Source organism: Triticum urartu, chromosome 1A (assembly GCF_056163025.1).
Source record: "Triticum urartu cultivar PI428250 chromosome 1A, HENAU_Tu73, whole genome shotgun sequence".
Classification (NCBI taxonomy): Eukaryota; Viridiplantae; Streptophyta; class Magnoliopsida; order Poales; family Poaceae; genus Triticum; species Triticum urartu.
This window is the reverse complement of record NC_141873.1, coordinates 74,092,891-74,116,390: the sequence shown is the minus strand read 5'-3', so window position 1 is coordinate 74,116,390 and position 23,500 is coordinate 74,092,891. Positions and strand designations below refer to the sequence as shown.

Genomic DNA, 23,500 nt, shown 5'->3' with positions numbered 1-23,500 from the left:
GACCTTGTTTACACCGGAGTGGTTAGGATATGCATCTTCTCAGAGCAACGATATGATTTACTTACGTATTTATTTTGAGAGGAACTGTTCTGTACACAAGTACACAAGATCAGATCATCAGAATAAGCACATGCTACGGAGGTCACTAGCAAGGCAATTCTTGTTTACACCAAAGTGGTCAGGCTCAGGGATATGCATGACATCATGATTTTATTGATTCGGTAATGAAAGAACAAAAGGATAGAAATAACAGGTATTACTATTAAATATTTGGAATAGACTCGGAAAGCTACAACAAGATTCTTTAAAGTCTACATCTCCGGTTCCGTTATTCGCATCTTGATATTTCTCTATGCAATAGGTCTTTATGACCTATTACATCCGTCCTGCTGTATTGGCCCTCTTCATATTTTGTGTATTGATACACATACTGTATTGGCCCTCTTCGTATCTTGATATTTCTCTATACAACAGGTCTTTATGACCTATTACATCCGTCCTGCTGTATTGGCCCTCTCCGTATTTTGTGTATTGATACTCAACTCAACCGTAGTATGATGCTATGCGTGGCTGGTTGTAATGAAGAGTATCATATAGTAGTATCATGCATATGATACTAGTGCATGATACTACATCCGTAATGTCTAGTATCATATGTTGGTATCATAAATGACTATATTTATTACCATGCATGACACAAAATAGCACATCATTTAATATGATGTGGTATCGTGATATGATACTCAACCATCTCTTTCTTCATTTAATTTTATGACACTTCATCAACATTACTTAGTTGGCATGCATGATACTACTTATAATACTTCCATTACTAGTATCATAAAGCTAGTAATAGTGGGAGTAACTTAGCTAGTAACATAACACATCCTAAGACAAATTTTCTTATGTGGCACCTAATTAATGAGGAGAGACGTGTTTCGAGTAACATATTATGTTATCATCACATAGCGCTTCCCAAGAAATGTTGAGTCTATAAGCTAATAAATGCAACCATATATAATACTATCTCTATGACACTTTGCACTATGAAGGTAGTACCATAGACTAGTGTCATATGCATGACACTAGTCTAAGTTACTCCCCACTGTGACCAGCCTAACGTGGGTGTTTTTCATGCATGAACACGATGGGATGACATAGTTGAATGTCGCCATAATTGAAGTTAGCGGGATCAACAGTTACTCAGAGTCGCATAGATATGACGTTTATATTCGGAGCAGTGTGTGCATGCCGACTTCTATGCTGCATGCATGCAACATGCACGTAACAGGCAACTAGCGGACGATCGAGACAATACACGGCAACAGTATGGAGTCCATGATCATGCTTGACACGCACTGCCACGTCTCAAGTAAAAAAGAAAAGACAAGATGGAACAAAATAAAGTGTCACCCACTCTTGGAGAGGGATAGACTAAGAAAATTAGACAGCGCGACGCGTCTCGCTGGGGTCGTCACGTACCTAACTAATCCACGGCTGATGATGACTCGTGACTAGGCACATGCAGCGAGCACTGTCATATCACTTGTCGTTTTACTGAGAGGAGTCGTATCACTTGTCGACGGCCGCCGTTCGATTGCACGTGAGGGCCAAGACAATGATCTCCCGAATTTGCATCTATAACTGGACTTTACAAATCTGGTCCCTCAAACGCCTCCGGACATGATCGGACGCATCCTCAGACAATGATCGATCATGTCTTAAATTAGCCACTCCATATATACTACATACTATCTTAACTACTCTTCATCATAGGAGATGTCCGTTACAACGGTGTCGGACGGGTAGGAGGGCTCTGGCTCATCATCCTCCTGTTTGACCTCATCCATGTAAGCGAGCATCTCCACCTCCTCCGCGGCCTGCTGCGCCTCCATCTCCTGCCGGTGACGGCGTCTGGCCTCCACAACCGACTCTGGCCGGAGGGAATCGAAAATGGCCTGCTGCTCCGCCTGCAGAAACATGTCACCAGTGTCCCCCACACATCCTCAACCTCCTCGTTCTCGTCCTCCTCCACCACCTTCTCCTCAGCAAAATGGCAACAGGACGGGGATCACCGGGGGGCACGCCACCATCCCCGCCCCGATCCCCCTAATACATGTCCCCGGTAACCCTACCATCCTTGGCGGGGGGGGGGGGGGGGGGGGGAGTCCCCATCCTCGCTAACAGCGGGTACCCGATCCCCACGGGGATCCCCATGGAGACCAACAGCAGCAAAACAACAATAAAAGAAGAGCACAATTGCACAAACCACAATATTTTTTGACAGATTCAATCATCCATTATAGCAACAAAACAGCAATACATTGGCATAACAAACCAAAATAATTTTGGCAGCAATCTTTCTGTACAGAAACACAAACAAATTACACAACAGTAAATTAGCAGCACAAACACAATAATTTTGACAAATTTAATTATCCCAAGTCTGACCAAATAAGTTTGATAGATTCAATCATCTCAACCCAAGCCTGACCACATAATTGATAAACTGGAAGTACGATTGGCACAAACGACAATACTTAGTACGATTACAAGCTGAAAGTTCTAATTCTTAACACAACACAAGCATGGTAAGCTGAATAAATGAAATGAAGACTTGAAGAGCCCATCACAGTAGCTCCTCGGTCCTCCATTTTCTTCATTCTTGACTCCATGGAGGCAAGCCGCAAGCCTAATAGTTATTGCAAGTGGAGAGTTCCTCATCCTGATCATGGAAATAGTACAACATAATTAAAAAGTTGCATGAAATCAAGACATAAGATTGAAAGTTGCAAATGAAAGTTGCGAATGAAATCAAGACATAATATGAAAGTTGAGAATGTCAAGTTACCATTTGTTCATCCTCATCGTCAAGACCAAGTTTGAAACTCAGTAGAGAGTAATGAATTGTTCTCACCTAAAATTGCAAGCGATGTAAAATTAGATGGCAGTAGTGTAGCTGATTTAGGTATATATTCTAGTAAATTATCTAAGCAAGAAAAAATAATGTAGCAACAACAAAACAGAAGTAGAATAGGAGCAAAAGTGCAACATTTGAGTTGTCTTACCTAGCATGCCAGCATTAGACCAAGCCCGCATACACATTATAGCTTACACCATCTTTGGTGCGAGCCTACTACGGTGAGAGCTAAGGATTCTACCACTTGTAGAGAATGCAGATTCTGATGCTACCGTTGTGACCGGAATAGGTAAGATGTCATGAGCAATAAGCTGTAGAGTTGGATATTTTATCCCCCCCAAACTTCCACCAATTGATGATATCAAAATCTGGTGTTCTTGGCAAAGTTGGCTCTTCTAAATACATGTGTAGCTCTGTATGAACCAACAAAGATGAAGCAGTAGGTTGTGAAGACATGTATTGTTCAAATATGTCAAAACTTCTTCATGTGAAGCTGAAGCAGTGGGTTGTGTAGCACTAGCAACATTTGATGTTCCCGCAGAAGAGGCATCTTGGTATTGAACCAACAGTTCTTGAAGCAATTGCTTCACGCGCGCAACCTCTTAAATTGTAGCCTCAGGTCAATAGAGAGGACCGTACAAAGCCTGCACCATATGGAGTTTGTACCTTGCACTACTAGGGAAAAGCCTAGCAGCAGCGCGGGTTTTGGGCCTATTAGTAGCGCGGGGACCGGCGCTACTAATAAGGCGCTACAGCTACAGCTACTGCTAAATTTTCCCCCCTCGCTACTACTGGTTTTATTAGTTTTTTCCCTGCATATTTGTTTTGTATTTGTTTTGTATTTGAATAGGCTTTATACAATAATCTTTAGCATATCATACACATACAAATGTAATCATAGCATATACATACAATTAGTCTCATCAAATCATGTCATTATCATAATCATCATCCAACACAAAGTGGTCTCTCGTCATTATCTCGAAAATAGCGATACAAGTCTCGATTACTTGCAAATACATCGTCATCCATCTAAACAATGATATACGCGAGAAGAGCTATCACTTTGAGTACATGAGTTCGTATCCCTCTCTCGCATTAGCGTGAACCTAAACTAACTACTGCCTGTCGCTCGGAAACCGGAAACCGGTACACCTGGGCCTGACACTCCGGCCACTTGTCGTATATATACTCCTGGCGTAGCACTTCTTCGCCATCTATGATCTATGCACCTGCATCGTCACATGAGTCGATGATATGCAACATATATAGTTGAGCAACAGAAAGAGACAGACTTGGCAAAAATAGAAACAACATATCATAAGCATAAATAACAAAGTTCATCGTGCCCCAAAATGCCCTAACTAGAGTGATTTTCGCTAGTCGAGGAGGAGGACGGTTTAATTACATCACAAATAAAGTTTCACCGTGCATAACTCAAAGTTTTTTCATACAGAAAGTATGGACTAAACGGACACATTGTCATATATCGACAATCACTCCAACATGTCGTTCCATCCATCCAAGTCAGGGAGATAGTCCTTGAGCTTAGTGAAAGGCTTCATGTCGAGACTCTGAGAGGCTATCCATGTCCGGACGTCTTCCCGCGACATTTGTCCTTCTCCGTAGAACATCCCTGTTTTTCCGACGACCTCCTTCATAATGATTTGGGCAAGTTCGCGCTGGATGTTATAGAACTCAGCTCGAAGTCGATGATCCTCGATATCTCCTATGTCCTTTGCCCATTGCAGAATATGGGCATCGCCGGGTCTAGGTGACATGCGAAGGTTCTGGTGATCCCGTCTGTACTCCAGCATGTGGTGTAGGACATAGAATCCATCATTAAGAGAATCGTTCGGTTGCTGGATGCAGCAGAAGTCGGTCTTATGGCCGAAGGCGGCCCTGCCGCCCCTTGTCTTCTTGTCCCTAACCTCTCCACCCCTTGCTTGGTAGTAAAACATAGCACCGTCGAGAACATCCTTGATGTGGGTGTAATCCTTTTTGTGAATGTTCTTTGACGAGTCCAAGTAAAGAGCGTGGGAGAATCGGGGGTAGAGGATGATGAGGACGGCGCGCCCGTCGCTGCGCAAAATAAGTACACCTCAAATTAATTAGCCTCCACCATGCAAATGAATGATTGAAATCGAAGGAAGGATAGCAGCGCGGATGACTTACATGGGATGATAAGGCACGAGAATCGCCTCCTTGTCCTTATTGGCGAGCATGAAATTGACGATGTAATCCCTCGCGTATTCACGGTGCTTTGCGCAGACTCCCAAGAAGCCCGCGTGCATATAGTACGGGTCAGCGACACAGATATGAGCTATCTGCTCAACCCCGATGATGTAGTTCATGTGCAAGGCATAAAGGCGGACAAACGTAAAATCCAACTTCTTCACGTGAAACATGTTGAATATGTAATCGAATCGGAGGAAGAACTTATCCGCAGGGAAGCTGTCGACGTACGACATTTGTCGCGGAACGTTAACCACGTAGAGTGGGTATCCTAGATCTTTCTAGGCGATGAGGCCTTTCTCTACCCGCAGCACATCGTCATGAAGTCTCCTTAGATCGCCGAATCTGGCCCGTAGAGCTGTTGCAGGTAGGATTGGTTGATCGGGGATATGCCATTTATCCGCATCGGGGATATCTATACGGTCCTGAAGCCGAGGCTGCTGAGGCGGCTGGATCATAGAATCAGCTTTTTTGCCTTTCCTCGCTCTCTTCCTAGACTTCTTTACTACTGGAAGGTCGTCCATAATACGTTGAGACGGCAATTCAGGCACCGACTCATGACGCTCAAACCCCGAGGAGGCGCCAGTATAGACATACTGTTCAGCACCATTGTCGTCCTCATCCTCATCCATGGCGACGTCATCAGCGACTAATGGAGCCTCCTCCTTACCCCATCCGCTATCACCCAACCCGACACCCGACGCTAATTGGGTAGGTGGGGTGTTGATGTTCATACCTTGCTGAGGCTGCGTGCTCGTGGGTGTGCTCCCGACCGCCTCCAGACGAAGCAGACTCTTGCTACCTCTTGAGCTTGCGTTGGATTTACCCGAAGAGGAAGGGATGATGCAGCAAAGTAGCGTAAGTATTTCCCTCAGTTTTTGAGAACCAAGGTATCAATCCAGTAGGAGGCCATGCTCAAGTCCCTCATACCTGCACAAAACAATAGCTACTCGCAACCAACGCGATTAGGGGTTGTCAATCCCTTCACGGTCACTTACGAGAGTGAGATCTGATAGATATAATATTTTTGGTATTTTTGGTATAGAGATGCAAAGTGAAAAGTAAAAGTCAAAGTCAAAGTAAAAAAGCAAAGCAAGATTAAAGTGATAGAGATTGATATGATGAGAATAGACCCGGGGGCCATAGGTTTCACTAGTGGCTTCTCTCAAGAGCATAAGTATTCTACGGTGGGTGAACAAATTACTGTTGAGCAATTGACAGAATTGAGCATAGTTATGAGAATATCTAGGCATGATCATGTATATAGGCATCACGTCCGTGACAAGTAGACCGAAACGATTCTGCATCTACTACTATTACTCCACTCATCGACCGCTATCCAGCATGCATCTAGAGTATTAAGTTAAAACAGAGTAACGCTTTAAGCAAGGTGACATGATGTAGAGAGATAAATTCATGCAATATGAAATAAACCCCATCTTGTTATCCTCGATGGCAACGATGCAATACGTGCCTTGCTGCCCCTTCTGTCACTGGGAAAGGACACCGCAAGATCGAACCCAAAGCTAAGCACTTCTCCCATGGCAAGAACTACCAATCTAGTTGGCCAAACCAAACGGATAATTCGAAGAGACTTGCAAAGATAACCAATCATACATAAAAGAATTCAGAGAAGATTCAAATATTATTCATAGATAGACTTGATCATAAACCCAGAATTCATCGGTCTCAACAAACACACCGCAAAAAGAAGAAGATTACATCGAATAGATCTCCACAAGAGAGGGGGAGAACTTTGTATTGAGATCCAAAAAGAGAGAAGAAGCCATCTAGCTAATAACTATGGACCCGAAGGTCTGAGGTAAACTACTCACACTTCATCGGAGAGGCTATGATGATGTAGAAGCCCTCCGTGATGACAGCCCTCTCCGGCGGAGCTCCGGAACAGGCCCCAAGATGGGATCTCATGGATACAGAAAGTTGCGGTGGTGGAATTAGGTTTTTGGCTCCGTCCCTGTTCGTTTGGGGGTACGTAGGTATATATAGGAGGAAGAAGTACGTCGGTGGAGCTTCGGTGGGCCCACGAGGGTGGGGGCGCGCCTGGGGGTATAGGGCGCGCCCCCTACCTCGTGCCCACCTCAAAGCTTCCTTGGCGTAGGGTCCAAGTCTCCTGGGTCATATTCGGGAAGAAAATCACGTTCCAGAAAGGTTTATTCCGTTTGGACTCCGTTTCTTCGGAACACTGAAATAGGCAAAAAACAGCAATTCTGGGCTGGGCCTCCGGTTAATAGGTTAGTCCCAAAAATAATATAAAAGTGGAAAATAAAGCCCAATATAGTCCAAAACAGTAGATAATATAGCATGGAGCAATCAAAACTTATAGATACGTTGGAGACGTATCAGGCATCCCCAAGCTTAATTCGTGCTCGTCCTCGAGTAGGTAAATGATAAAAAGAGAATTTTTGATGCGGAGTGCTACTTGGCATAATTTCAATACAAATCTGCTTAATTGTGACATGAATATTCAAATTTGAAAGATTCAAGAAAAAAGTTTATATTGACATAAAAATAATAATACTTCAAGCATAGTAACAAAGCAATTATGTCTTCTCAAAATAACATGGCCAAAGAAAGTTATCCCTACAAAATCATATAGTCTGGCTATGCTCCATCTTCACCACACAAATTATTTAAATCATGCACAACCCCGATGACAAGCCAAGCAATTGTTTCATACTCTAACTTTTTCAAAACTTTTTCAATCTTCACGCAATACATGAGCGTGAGCCATGGATATAGCACTATATGTGGAATAGAATGGTGGTTGTGGAGAAGACAAAAAGAGGGGAAGATAGTCTCACATCAACTAGGCATATCAACGGGCTATGGAGATGCCCATCAATAGATATCAATGTGAGTGAGTAGGGATTGCCATGCAACGGATGCACTAGAGCTATAAATATATGAAAGCTCAAAAAGAAACTAAGTGTGTGTGTATCCAACTTGCTTCTTCATGAAGACCTAGGGCAATTTGAGGAAGCCCATCATTGGAATATACAAGCCAAGTTCTATAATGAAAGATTCCCACTAGTATATGAAAGTGATAACATGAGAGACTCTCTACTATGAAGATCATGGTGCTACTTTGAAGCACAAGTGTGGTAAAGGGATAGTAACATTGTCCCTTCTCTCTTTTTCTCTCATTTTTTATTTGGGCATTTTCTCTTTTTTATGGCCTCTTTTCTTTCTCTCTCTTTTTTGGGCTTCTTTGGCCTCTTTTATTTATTTTTCGTCCGGAGTCTCATCCCGACTTGTGGGGGAATCATAGTCTCCATCATTCTTTCCTCACTTGTGACAATGCTCTAATAATGATAATCATCACACTTTTATTTTTCTTACAACTCACCAATTACAACTCGATACTTAGAACAAAATATGACTCTATATGAATGCCTCCGGTGGTGTACCGGGATATGCAATGAATCAAGAGTGACATGTATGAAAGAATTATGAACGGCAGCTTTGCCACAAATACGATGTCAACTACATGATCATGCTAGCAATATGACAATGATGGAGTGTGTCATAATAAACGGAACGGTGGAAAGTTGCATGGCAATATATCTCGGAATGGCTATGGAAATGCCATAATAGATAGGTATGGTGGCTGTTTTGAGGAAGGTATATGGTGGGTGTATGATACCGGCGAAAAGTGTGTGGTATTAGAGAGGCTAGCAATGGTGAAAGGATGGGAAAAAGTGCATATAATCCATGGACTCAACATTAGTCATAAAGAACTCATATACTTATTGCAAAAATCTAAAAGTTATCAAAGCAAAGTATTACGCGCATGCTCCTATGGGGATAGATTGGTAGGAAAAGACCATCGCTCGTCCCCGACCGCCACTCATAAGGAAGACAATCAATAAATAAATCATGCTCCGACTTCATCACATAACGGTTCACCATACGTGCATGCTACGGGAATCACAAGATTTAACACAAGTATTTCTCAAATTCACAACTACTCAACTAGCATGACTCTAATATTATCACCTCCATATCTCAAAACAATTATCATGCTTCAATCTTTTCTTAGTATTCAATGCACTCAAAAGAAAGTTTCACAAATCTTGAATACCAAGCATATTATTATTAAGCAAATTACCATGCTATTAAGAGACTCTCAAAATAATTTAAGTGAAGCATGAGAGATCAATAGTTTCTTTAAAACAAATCCACCACCGTGCTCTAAAAGATCTAAGTGAAGCACATAGAGCAAAATTGTAACGCTCAAAAGATATAAGTGAAGTACATAGAGCAAAACTACATAGCTCAAAAGATATAAGTGAAGCACATAGAGTATTCTATCAAATTTTAATTCATTCATGTATGGCTCTCTCAAAAGGTGTGTACAGCAAGGATGATTGTGGCACACTAGCAAACAAAGACACGAATAATACAAGACGCTCCAAGCAAAACACATATCATGTTGGTGAATAAAAAAATAGCTCCAAGTAAATTACCGATGGAAGTGGACGAAAGAGGGGATGCCTTCCGGGGCATCCCCAAGCTTTGACTTTTTGGTGTCCTTGGATTATCTTGGGGGTGCCATGGGCATCCCCAAGCTTAGGCTCTTTCCACTCCTTGTTCCATAATCCATCAAAAGAATTCACCCAAAACTTGAAAACTTCACAACACAAAACTCAATAGAAATCTCGTGAGCTCCGTTAGAGAAAGAAAACAAAAGCCACTTCAAGGTACTGTAATGAACTCATTCTTTATTTATATTGGTGTTAGACCTACTGTATTCCAACTTCTCTATGGATTATAAACTATTTTACTGGTCATAGATTCATCAAAATAAGCAAACAACACACGAAAAACAGAATCTGTCAAAAACAGAACAGTCTGTAGTAATCTATAGCTAGCACAAGATCTGGAACCCCAAAAATTCTAAAATAAATTGCTGGACGTGAGGAATTTATCTATTAATCATTTGCAAAAATAATTAACTAAATATCACTTTCCAAATAAAAATGACAGCAGTTTTCGTGAGCGCTAAAGTTTCTGTTTTTTACAGCAAGTTCAACAAGACTTTCCCCAAGTCTTCCCAACGGTTCTACTTGGAACAAACACTAATTAAAACACAAAAAACACAACCAAAACAGAGGCTAAATAAATTATTTATTGAATAACAGTAAGGGAAAATATTGGGTTGTCTCCCAACAAGAGCTTTTCGTTAAAGCCTTATAGCTAGGCATACGATTTTAATGATGCTCACAAGAAAGACAAGAATTGAAGCACAAAGAGAGCATGATAAAACATGTGACAATAACATCTAAGTCTAACATAATTCCTATGCATAGGCATCTTATAGGCAAACAAATTATCAAGGCAAGCAAAAACTAGCATATGCAAGGAAGCGGAAAGAAACAATAGCAAAAATCAACATAACGAGAGGTAACATAGTAACATGAAAATTTCTACCACCATATTTTCCTCTCTCATAATAATTGCATGAGGGATCATAAGAAAATTCAACAAAATAGTTATCACACAAAGTATTTTCAACATGATCCATATGCATCCAAAGTTGACACTCTTCCAAAATAGTGGGATTAACATTAACTAAAGTCATGACCTTTCCAAACCCACTTTTATCAAAACTTTCATAAGATTGAACATTCTCCAAATATGTGGGATCTAAAGTTGACACTCTTCCAAACCCACTTTCAATAATATTTCAAACAATATTATCAATCTCATGTTCATCATGGGGCTTAAATAAATTTTCAATATCATAAGAATCACCCCAATCATGATCATTACAACCAGTAGTAGACATAGCAACACTAGCATCCCCAAGATTAAGGTTTTGCATATTATTAGCACAATTGACATCAAGAGAATTTATATTAAAATCATTGCAATCATGCTTTTTATTCAAAGATCTATCGTGAATCTCTTCATAAAGTAATTCATCACACTTTTTAGATTCACGAATTTCAAGCAAAACTTCATAAAGATAATCTAGTGCACAAAACTCACTAACAATTGGTTCATCATAATTGGATCTCTTAAAAATATTAGCAAGTGGATGAGGATCCATAGATCTTAGGTTCTCTGTTTAGTAATAAATAAATAACTATTCCAACCATACGAGCAAACAAGAAACGGGCAAAAAGAGGCAAATAGAGAAAGAGAGGGAGGATAGAGAGAGATAGGGCGAATAAAACGGCAAGGGTGAAGTGGGGGGAGAGGAAAAGAGAGGCAAATGGCAAATAATGTAATACGAGAGATAGGGATTGTGATGGGTACTTGGTATGTTGACTTTTTGCATAGACTCCCCGGCAACGGCGCCAGAAATTCTTCTTGCTACCTCTTGAGCTTGCGTTGGATTTACCCGAAGAGGAAGGGATGATGCAGCAGAGTAGCGTAAGTATTTCCCTCCGTTTTTGAGAACCAAGGTATCAATCCAGTAGGAGGCCACGCTCAAGTCACTCGTACCTGCACAAAACGATAGCTACTCGCAACCAACGCGATTAGGGGTTGTCAATCCCTTCACGGTCACTTACGAGAGTGAGATCTGATAGATATAATATTTTTGGTATTTTTGGTACAGAGATGCGAAGTGAAAAGTAAAAGGCAAAGTAAAAAAGCAAAGCAAGATTAAAGTGATAGAGATTGATATGATGAGAATAGACCCGGGGGCCATAGGTTTCACTAGTGGCTTCTCTCAAGAGCATAAGTATTCTACGGTGGGTGAATAAATTACTGTTGAGCAATTGACAGAATTGAGCATAGTTATGAGAATATCTAGGCATGATCATGTATATAGGCATCACGTCCGTGACAAGTAGACCGAAACGATTCTGCATCTACTACTATTACTCCACTCATCGATTGCTATCCAGCATGCATCTAGAGTATTAAGTTAAAAACAGAGTAACGCTTTAAGCAAGGTGACATGATGTAGAGAGATAAATTCATGCAATATGAAATAAACCCCATCTTGTTATCCTCGATGGCAACGATGCAATACGTGCCTTGTTGTCCCTTCTGTCACTGGGAAAGGACACCGCAAGATCGAACCCAAAGCTAAGCACTTCTCCCATGGAAAGAACTACCAATCTAGTTGGCCAAACCAAACGGATAATTCGAAGAGACTTGCAAAGATAACCAATCATACATAAAAGAATTCAGAGAAGATTCAAATATTATTCATAGATAGACTTGATCATAAACCCACAATTCATTGGTCTCAACAAACACACCGCAAAAAGAAGAAGATTACATCGAATAGATCTCCACAAGAGAGGGGGAGAACTTTGTATTGAGATCCAGAAAGAGAGAAGAAGCCATCTAGCTAATAACTATGGACCCGAAGGTCTGAGGTAAACTACTCACACTTCATCGGAGAGGCTATGATGATGTAGAAGCCCTCCGTGATGACGGCCCTCTCCGGCAGAGCTCCGAAACAGGCCCCAAGATGGGATCTCGTGGATACAGAATGTTGCGGCGGTGGAATTAGGTTTTTGGCTCCGTCCCTGTTCGTTTGGGGGTACGTAGGTATATATAGGAGGAAGAAGTACGTCGGTGGAGTTTCGGTGGGCCCATGAGGGTGGGGGCGCGCCCTAGGGGGGGCGCCCCCGCACCCTCGTGACCGCATCTTTTGTTCCTTGAAGCAGGGTCCAAGTCTCCTGGATCACGTTCGGTGAGAAAATCACGTTCCTGAAGATTTTATTCCGTTTGGACTCCGTTTGATATTTCGTTTCTTCGAAACACTGAAATAGGCAAAAAATAGCAATTTTGGGCTAGGCCTCCGGTTAATAGGTTAGTCCCAAAAATAATATAAAAGTGGAAAATAAAGCCCAATATAGTCCAAAACAGTAGATAATATAGCATGGAGCAATCAAAACTTATAGATACGTTGGAGACGTATCAGTGACCACCAGTCTAGTAGTCCTGAGTTTGTTACGAGGCCGTTGCCTCTTTGCTTTCGGTTCTACACCGGCTCCGCTCCCCGAGGCAGCGCCGGTCTCAGTCTCAGCGTCGGTCTCGATGCCGGTCTGAGTCTCAGCGCCGGTCTCGATGTCGGCAAGGCTAAAAATTTCGTCTGCCGCCCGGTAGACGTCGTCGCATTCACCAGAACCCTGTCCTTCATCGTTGCTAGCCATGTTTCCTACGATTAAATCTAGTCAATTAATTCTAGACCTAATAGAATGAATAATGACATAAAAAAGGCCTATTGTTTTGCAGGAACGTTGACTCCTTCCCGGTGCGGCAAATCCCGGGCACTCGATATGTCCTAGTTTGTAGCACAAGTCATGCCGAAATTCATGGAAAATTTCGGCATGACCTTTGCTAAAAAGTGGACAAATCAAGAATCTGAATTTTGCTAGAACGGAAATGAATCAACATTCTAGCAAAACATAGGCCACTCGGTTTCATTCCCTGGAAACAACAAAAGGCCACTTGGGCACAATCGAACCACTTCAATGTCGATTATGATCAATGGGCAAACACAATTGAGGATTTTTCATATATCATGACCACTTCAAATTTGCACCTCCTAGTGTATGAACCCTAGAACTCAAATTATGAACCTAGAACTCAAATTATGTCCTACATTTTTGTCCTAATAAAAATTCACTAAAAATTAAGAACCTACTAGACTTGCAACACTAATAGAAATTTATATTTTTATATTGATTTCTTCTCTAAACTAAATCCTACCATCCTAGTTAACATCTAGTTAAACCTTACTTTCCTAACATTTGTAATTAAACACTACAACCCTAACCCTACTGCCCTAGTTAAGCATATACAATTTTTTCCTACGGCGAGGGAGGTAGGGGCATCTCTATCAAATTAACCTAACTAAATTATTTTCCTAACTAAATTAACCTAACTAATTTAGAGATAGAGAGAGAGGAGGGGTGGGGGCTTACAGAGGATGGTTCCGGTGGTGGCGCGGGAGGCAGTGGTGGCGAGGGAGGCGGGGGCGTCTCCGCTGGCGGCGAGGGAGGCAGTTGCGTCGAGGGAGGCTCTGGTGGCGTCGACTGCGGCTCCGGTGGCGTTGATGAGGCCGCGCGGCTCTGGTGGCGTTGGGGACGGCTCCGGTGGTGTCGATGGCGTGCGGCTCTGGTGGCTCCGGGAGAGTCGACGTTGGCAGGAGATGGCGGCGAAGTGGGGCGATGGTGAATCGGGCAGACGGCGGCGGGGTGGGTCGAGGGATTTGGGGGAGAAGTGGTGGCCGGGGGAAACGGTTTTTTGATTAAGTCAAACTTAGCGGTAGCGCTTTTCGCAAAACGCGCTATAGCTAAGTTAGCTATAGCGATTTTCACAAAACGCGCTACAGCTATAGCTATGCAATTTCCTTCATATTTCTTATTTCCTTTTCTGTTTCTACAACGGGGGTCTAGGAAACGCGATGCAGCTACGTTAGCTATAGCGCCTCTTGCGAACAAACGCTACTGCTATGTCTTTCTCCTTTTTCCGCTTTCTCATTTATTTTGCTCTACATTTTATTTTTTCCTTTCTCCTTTTTCTATTTTTTCTTTTTCATTTACTTTTCCATTTGTTTTTTATTTTATTTTATTTCCATTAGCAGTAGCACTCTCCGCGCGAAACGCGCTGCTACTTGATACGTCTCCAACGTATCTATAATTTTTGATTTCTCCATGCTATATTATCTTCTGTTTTGGGCAATATTGGGCTTTATTATCCACTTCTATATTATTTTTGGGACTAACCTATTAACCGGAGGCCCGGCCCCAGATTTGTTGTTTTATGTCTATTTCAGTGTTTTGAAGAAAAGGAATATCAGACGGAGTCGAAACGGAACGAAATCAACTAGAGAAGTTATTTTTGGAACGAAAGCCACCCGATGGACTTGGACCCCACGTCAAGGAAGGAAGGAGGAGCTCATGAGGGTAGGGGCCGCCCCCCCCCTAGGTCGCGCCCCCCTGTCTCGTGGGGCCCTCGCCCTGATGTACCTACTGCACCCATATATACCCACGTGACCTAAAACTTCCAGAACGCAAGATAGATCGGGAGTTCCGCCACCAGAAGCCTCCGTAGCCACCAAAAACCAATTGGGACCCTGTTCCGGCACCCTGCCGGAGGGGGGAACCCTCACTGGTGGCCATATTCATCATCCCGGCGCTATCCATGACGAGGAGGGAGTAGTTCTCCCTCGGGGTTGAGGGTATGTACCAGTAGCTATGTGTTTGATCTCTCTCTCTCTCTCGTGTTCTTGAGATGATACGATCTTGATGTATCGCGAGCTTTGCTATTATATTTGGATCCTATGATGTTTCTTCCCCCTCTACTCTCTTGTAATGAATTGAGTTTCCCCTTTGGAGTTATCCTATCGGATTGAGTCTTTAAAGACTTGAGAACACTTGATGTATGTCTTGCCGTGGATATCTGTGGTGACAATGGGATACCACGTGCCACTTGATGTATGTTTTGGTGACCAACTTGCGGGTTCCGCCCATGAACCTATGCATAGGGATTGGCACACGTTTTCGTCGTGATTCTCTGGTAGAAACTTTGGGGCACTCTTTGAGGTTCTATGTGTTGGTTGAATAGATGAATTGAGATTGTGTGATGCATATCGTATAATCATGCCCACGGATACTTGAGGTGACAATGGAATATCTAGGTGACATTAGGGTTTTGGTTGATTTGTATCTTAAGGTGTTGTTCTAGTACGAACTCTAGGCCTGTTTGTGACACTTATAGGAATAGCCCAACGGATTGATTGGAAAGAATAACTTTGAGGTGGTTTCGTACCCTACCATAATCTCTTCGTTCGTTCTCCGCTATTAGTGAATTTGGAGTGACTCTTTGTTGCATGTTGAGGGATAGTTTTATGATCCAATTATGTTAGTATTGTTGAGAGGACTTACACTAGCGAAAGTATGAACCCTGGGCCTTGTTTACCATCATTGCAATACCGTTTACGCTCACTTTTATCATTCGTTACCTTGCTGTTTTTATAATTTCAGATTACAAATACCTTTATCTACCATCCATATACCACTTGTTTCACCATCTCTTCACCGAACTAGTGCACCTATACAATTTACCATTGTATTGGGTGTGTTGGGGACACAAGAGACTCTTTGTTATTTGGTTGCAGGGTTGCTTGAGAGAGACCATCTTCATCCTACGCCTCCTACGGATTGATAAAGCTTAGGTCATCCACTTGAGGGAAATTTGCTACTGTCCTACAAACCTCTGTACTTAGAGGCCCAACAACGTCTACAAGAAGAAGGTTCTGTAGTAGACATCACTACTTATGTGCTAGCGGTACCGCGCTTTCCTCAAGACCGCTACTGCTATGCGTAGCCTATCGGGGGTAGCAAAGGGGATACTAGTGGTAGCGCGTTTTCATGCGCACGCGCTACTGCTACTATTGTATCTGTAGCGCGGTTTACGGACACGCGCTACTGCTATTTAGCACTAGCGCCCTTTTTGACACGCGCTACTGCTAAATTTCTGTGTATAAGGTTTTCCCTTGTAGTGTTGGGTCAAGGACAGTGGCAATAGCCATCAGACCATGGATATCTGCCCAATACTTCTGAAACTTCTTTTTCATCTCCTCGGACATTTTTGCATCAGTTCATACTTCTTTTTCATCTCATCGGGCATATCTCGCAACAGCTCATAATCAGGCGTAGTCCATTTGCGAATTGCCAACTTAATACCACAAACCTTAGGGAAGAACATATTTGTTGTAACATAACTAGTTCCTGACCATAAGGTAGTGACAACATAGAATAATTTGAGCCTAACAATCATCTCTTTGGCAAAATCCTAATTAGCAGTTGTTGGACAACAATTAAAAAGCCTTTCACGCAGACTAAGACGATAAAAAACATCCCTATACAGCACAACAATACTAAGCATTATGTATGTGGAGTTCCACCTGGTTTTACAATCAAGGTTCAACCTCCTTGAGTACTCGATGTTAATCAAGCGACAAGTTTTTTCGAGCATCTCATGTCTTTTTGGAGTTGCTGACCAAAACCCCACACTATCCCGCACCCTCTCAATACCATCCCCCAAGCCAGCAAGCCCATCTTTCACAATCAGATTTAATATGTGAGCACAACAACACATATGCAATAGTTTACCACCTAGCATGAGAGAGGAGGAGTCTAACTTATCTAAGAGATCTTCCACTGCCTTGTCGTTGGTTGTGCAGTTATCAAGAGTAATGGTTGATATCTTTCTCTCCATATGATACTCTACCAGAACTTCATGTAGAACATCACAAATCACTTCAGATGTATGTGGTGCTGGTACATATACAAACTTGCAAAATTATAAATTATTGGGTTAGAAAGCATGAATAAGAGCAAAGGTATTCAGACAAGAAGTAAGATAGGAGCAATGGTATTGAACCTTAGAAGGAATGACTTTATATTCTAAGAACCATCAATGTAGTGACCTATTACAGCCATGTATCCTCTCTTTTGATGTCCAGCAGTCCACATATCCGAAGTCACAGCAACTCTATTCTTGAAGTTTGCAAAGTACTTGATCAATTTATCTCTTTGTTCTTCATGCATTCCTACACATAACCTTGAACATAGGCTGCAACATAGCACCGAACTTTCTAAAACCTACATGATCTACCATAGAAAGTGGGTACTCATGACGACATATCATCAAAGCAAGTTCATTCCTACATAGTTCTTGATCAAATATGTAATTCTCCACATTCACTTTCCCATCTTCCGCCTTGGTCAGTTTCAGCTTTGCTTGCTTCCAGGCTGTTGTGGGATGCCTAGCAGCACATGTTGCCAACTGCACGTGAAGATGTGATGTTCCATCCTTTGTTTATCCTCCAGGCTTACTATGGCACCACTCGCATTCAGCCTTCCATTTTCCGCCCACAAGAACCCTCTTAAATTCATCCCACACCTTAGACTTGAGCTTTCTCTTCACAACAACCAACTTGTGTGCATCCTGCGGTTTAGTTGCTCTTGTTGTTTGAGATGGCACCTTCAAGTCAACAGATTCAGCTGGCGTTGTATTGGCACTAGAGCTTGGCGTTGGAGTGGGAGCTGCACTAGAGGCTGGTGTATCTCCATTCGCAGCCGATGCACTTGCATCTGATTGTGTTGGACTTGATGCCATTGTTGATCCAAACAAGCAGTCCTAAAACAAAGGCACACAACAAAATATTTAGAGAAATTTGACATAGATGAATAACACAATAATCAAGAATAAAAAGGATATGTGGACTGCTGGAATAAATATAAAAGGATCATAATAGTCACAATAATCAGGAAGCATACACATTCAACAACAATATCACATTGCAATATATTTAGATAAAAAGGATATGTGGACTGCTGGATATTTAGATAATGACTGACCAAATATTCAGCAAATGGATTACATAACCGAAAGTTCCTATCCTTAGCACTTAACAAAAGCAAGCATGGCAAACATAACAAAGCACACACATCCCACAACATCAAATATCTAAGACTTCTATTCTTCATTCTTCACTGCTCCATGCAGGCATGTAGTAAGTCGACAGTTCCTCAACCTGAACATTAGACAAGTGGAAACATTAGTAAGTTACCATTGGCAGGTGGAAACATTACTTAAGATTAAAGAATAAGATGATGGTTGAAGATGGCAAGTTACCATTGGCCTGCCTAGAAGCACATCTTGCTAAATGAGCATGCAGATGTGAGGTTCCATACTTTGGATCTCCACAAAATAGCCCGTGACACCATACACATTCAGCCTTCCATTTTTCCTCAACAAGAACCGTATTGAACTCATTCCAAACCACAGATGTGGTCTTTCTCTTCACACAAAGTGACTTATCTTGCATAACATATTCACCTGAACCTGATGCCATTGTAGATCTACCACACTACCAAATGATATACAGAAAACGATTTAGTCATTTACAGTACATGGAAGCGATTAATCCATGGTCAAGGCACAGTAGGAACAAACTAGGCCTAGCAGGAGGTACTTGGCAGCATGGAAACAGCCCATTACGGACACTGCACATGCTAGTTCGTGTCTATGTAGTACTAGCGGTTTTGACTTGCAGTATGGTGTGTGCTACGTCTTGAGATTGCGTTGGTTTTCCCCGAAGAGGAAGGGATGATGCAGCAGAGTAGCGTAAGTATTTCCCTCAGCTTTTGAGAACCAAGGTATCAATCCAGTAGGAGCCCACGCTGAAGTCCCTCATACCTGCACAAAGCGATAGCTACTCGCAACCAACAGGATTAGGGGTTGTCAAGCCCTTCACGGTCACTTACGAGAGTGAGATCTGATAGATAGAATATTTTTGGTATTTTTGATATAAAGATGCAAAGTAAAAAGGTAAAAGCAAAGTAAATAGCAAAACAATATAAAAGTGATGGAGATTGATATGATGAGAATAGACCCGGGGGCCATAGGTTTCACTAGTGGCTTCTCTCAAGAGCATAAGTATTCTACGGTGGGTGAACAAATTACTGTTGAGCAATTGATAGAATTGTGCATAATTATGAGAATATCTAGGCATGATCATGTATATAGGCATCACGTCTGTGACAAGTAGATCGAAACGATTCTGCATCTACTACTATTACTCCACTCATCGACCGCTATCCAGCATGCATCTAGAGTATTAAGTTAAAAACAGAGTAACGCCTTAAGCAAGATGACATGATGTAGAGAGATAAATTCATGCAATGTGAAATAAACCCCACCTTGTTATCCTCGATGGCAACGATACAATACGTGCCTTAATGCCCCTTCTGTCACTGGGTAAGGACACCACAAGATCGAACCCAGAGCTAAGCACTTCTCCCATGGCAAGAACTACCAATCTAGTTGGCCAAACCAAACGGATAATTCGAAGAGACTTGCAAAGATAACCAATCATGCATAAAAGAATTCAGAGAAGATTCAAATATTATTCATAGATAGACTTGATCATAAACCCACAATTCATCGGTCTCAACAAACACAGCGCAAAAAGAAGATTACATCAAATAGATCTCCACAAGAGAGGGGGAGAACTTTGTATTGAGATTCAAAGAGACAGAAGAAGCCATCTAGCTAATAACTATGGACCCGAAGGTTTGAGGTAAACTACTCACACTTCATCGGAGGGGCTAGGATGATGTAGAAGCCCTCCGTGATGACGACCCTCTTCCGGCGGAGCTTCGGAACAGACCCCAAGATGGGATCTTGTGGATACAGAAAGTTGCGGCGGTGGAATTAGGGTTTTGGCTCCTGTTCTGATCGTTTGGGGTACATGTGTATATATAGGAGGAAGGAGTACGTCGGTGGAGCACCGAGAGGCCACGAGGCAGGGGGCGCGCCCTGGGGGGGCGCCCCCACCCTCGTGACCACCTCTTTGATCCCTTGTAGTAGGGTCCAAGTCTCCTGGATCATGTTCGGTGAGAAAATCACGTTTCCGAAGATTTTATTCCGTTTGGACTCTGTTTGATATTCTGTTTATCCGAAACACTGAAATAGGCAAAAAACAGCAATTCTGAGTTGGGCCTCCGGTTAATAGGTTAGTCCCAAAAATAATATAAAAGTGGAAAATAAAGCCCAATATAGTCCAAAACAGTAGATAATATAGCATGGAGCAATCAAAAATTATAGATACGTTGGAGACGTATCAGTGCGTATGTATTTCTAGGTATTGCAGAAGCATAAAATAAAATAAACAACTATAAGACACAATCAACAGATCTCGGGTCGCCGGTGAGCTGCTCACCTTGATGGTCTCGGGTCGATGCAGATTTGCTTGAGGTGGAGGAAGAGGATGCGAGTTGTCGGTCGTCGTCGCGGTCAGCTACAAAGGCACACAACGAAATATTTAGAGAATTTTGACATATATAAGCAACACAATAATCAAGAATAAAAGGATATGTGGACTGCTGGAACAAATATTTAGATGATTCTGACATATAATTGACAAAACAATTTTGAGTTTCTGACACATAATTGAATGTGTGGACTGCTGGATATTTAGATAATTCTGACATATATTTAGATAACCCACTCATGACTGACCAAATAACAGATCCATACACATTGAACAACAAGATTCAATTACATGGCAAAATAACAACTACAAGAATTAACAACTACAAGATCCTACACATTCAATAGCAAGATTCAATAGCAAGAACTAACAACTACAAGATCCTATACATTCAAAAGATGCATACACATTCAACAACCGAAGTGAAAGCTACAAGATCCTACACATTCAACAGATGCATACACATTCAACAACAGCAAGGTCTCGGGTCGATGCAGATGTCGCTGGATGCTGGTCAGCTGCTTACCCTGATGGCCTCGGTCTCTTGGGTCGATGCAGAAGCCACCGGTCACCTAGGATGAGGAAGAGGAGCGTTGTCGATCACCTGAGATGAGGAAGGGGAGGCGAGTCACCGGTCGTCGTCATCATCACTGCCACCGCCGCAGTTATCTTCTTGTCTGGCCACCACTCGCCATTGCCACCATCCTGCACTTGCAGTCGCCTTGCCCGGCCTTGAGGTGAAGGAGGAGTCGAGGAGGCGAGGTCGCGAGGCGAGGAACAGGAGACGGCGATGAGACCAGATGAGGTGTCGGCTGGTGCCTTGATGCGAAGGAGGATGTGGCGACATCGCGAGGAGGCGAGGAGCAGGAGAGGGCGACGAGATTAAGGGAAGGGCGGCCTGATGAGGCGCCGGCCGGTGCCGCCCGCCACCGGTGGTGGTGGATCTGGTAATGGGGAGAGGAGGCGGCCAGATCGGGGGAATGGGGAGAGAAGGAGCCGAGGCGGCTGCGGCTGCGAGTTAGGGGAATAGGGAGGAAAGGAGTGGAGAGGTGAGTGGTTTAGGGTTTCTTCTTAATATATTCAGTTGGATGTTTGACTAACATGTGGGGTCCGGGGTATCCATGGAGGCAGTTTGCCCCCCATCCCCGCCCCGCTAGCTTCTAGGGTACCCACCCCGTTATACCCATGGGGGGATTTTGATCCCAATCACCGCTTCTTAGCGGGTAAATCCCCACGGATACCCGCCCCCACGGGGAAAATTGCCATTTTGACCTTCTCCTCCTCCTCCTCCTTCAACTCTTCCTCCGGATCCACTATATCCGGAGGTAGCCCCGCAGTGATCCGGGCTTCGCACCTTACCTGGATCTGCTCAAGGAGCTCGAGCCGGCGTTCCGGCGTCAGAAATGGCTCGCTCCTAACCCAACGGCATTGGGGCATGGCTACTAGACGGACGGGTGGAGTGGAATGTGGCGGCGGCGGCGGATAGGCGGAGGAAAAATATGAATCGTAGGGTTTCGGTGCCGCCAGTCGACTTAAATAGTCGGGCAAGGCACTACACGGCCCGCTGGAGCGGCGCCACCGGTCCGACGGAGAAGACGAGCTTTGGACCATTGGGTTTTCAGACGTTTCCGCGTGCGGACCCTACCATCAGTCCGACGTGGCGGGCGTGCCTAGGCGCACCCGAGCGCCCTATTATCCTTCCAATATTTGGGTTAGATATGAAGGGTGCCGATCAGCCCGGAATTTGAGGCCTGTTTGAATGAAAAAATCGTGATCGGTCAATGATTGGGCGGGCCGCCCGAGCGTTTGATGCCGGTTTAAGCCGCCCGGCTGTTGATGCTCTTATTTCTCTGAAGAGAAGTGAACTGCGGACTGCGCCTTAATGCTATGCTTCTATTACGGTCGACGTCGTACTGCACCGAAACCAATTATTTGATCACGGGATTAGCTTCATCTAGATGACAGGCTGAGGAGAGATTACGTAAGAATACTGAATATTGCTAGGCCCGCCAGGCGAGATACGGTCTCGTTACGCCAAGCTACCGCATGCACACTTATGAAATGAACATATACGTATTAGGTAAATACAACGACTTTCCCTAAAAAAAGGTAAATACAGCGACTGAGAAGACGGCCCCCCCTTGGATTAATCGAGTGTGGAAGCAACAGGTGGGGCGGCTAAGACTAAGAGCATCTCCAGTCGTTCGGCCCCTCAAGGCACCCCCGGTACTTTTTGGCCCTTTCCCCGGCGCGAATTTGGCGCTGGGGGCGTTCTCGGCTTAGCCATGCCCCCGGCCCCAAAGACGCCCTGTTTTTTTGAATCTGCAGTTCCCGCTACAAAAAAACGCCATAGTTCGGCGACCACTCGCCACAGCTCGGCGATCATCTCACATAGTTCGATGTAGCGAATAAAAACGGGAGGCGAGAGTGCATCAAATGACGGCTGCGTTGATGTCCTCGGCGGCGCTGTCCTGTGTTTCTGCATCGGCTTCAGCGTCGGCGTCGGCGTTGTTGTCCGTAGGTGGTGTCCGCGGGGTGCCGGGCGTCGATGTAGGCGACACGTTGTC

At 43.4% G+C, this 23,500-nt stretch overlaps 1 pseudogene; it reads right to left on the bottom strand.

Moving 5' to 3' along the window:
• Nucleotides 1-1,760: 1,760 nt before the first annotated feature.
• Nucleotides 1,761-22,370, bottom strand: LOC147990095 (zinc finger BED domain-containing protein RICESLEEPER 2-like; annotated as a pseudogene).
• Nucleotides 22,371-23,500: the final 1,130 nt, after the last annotated feature.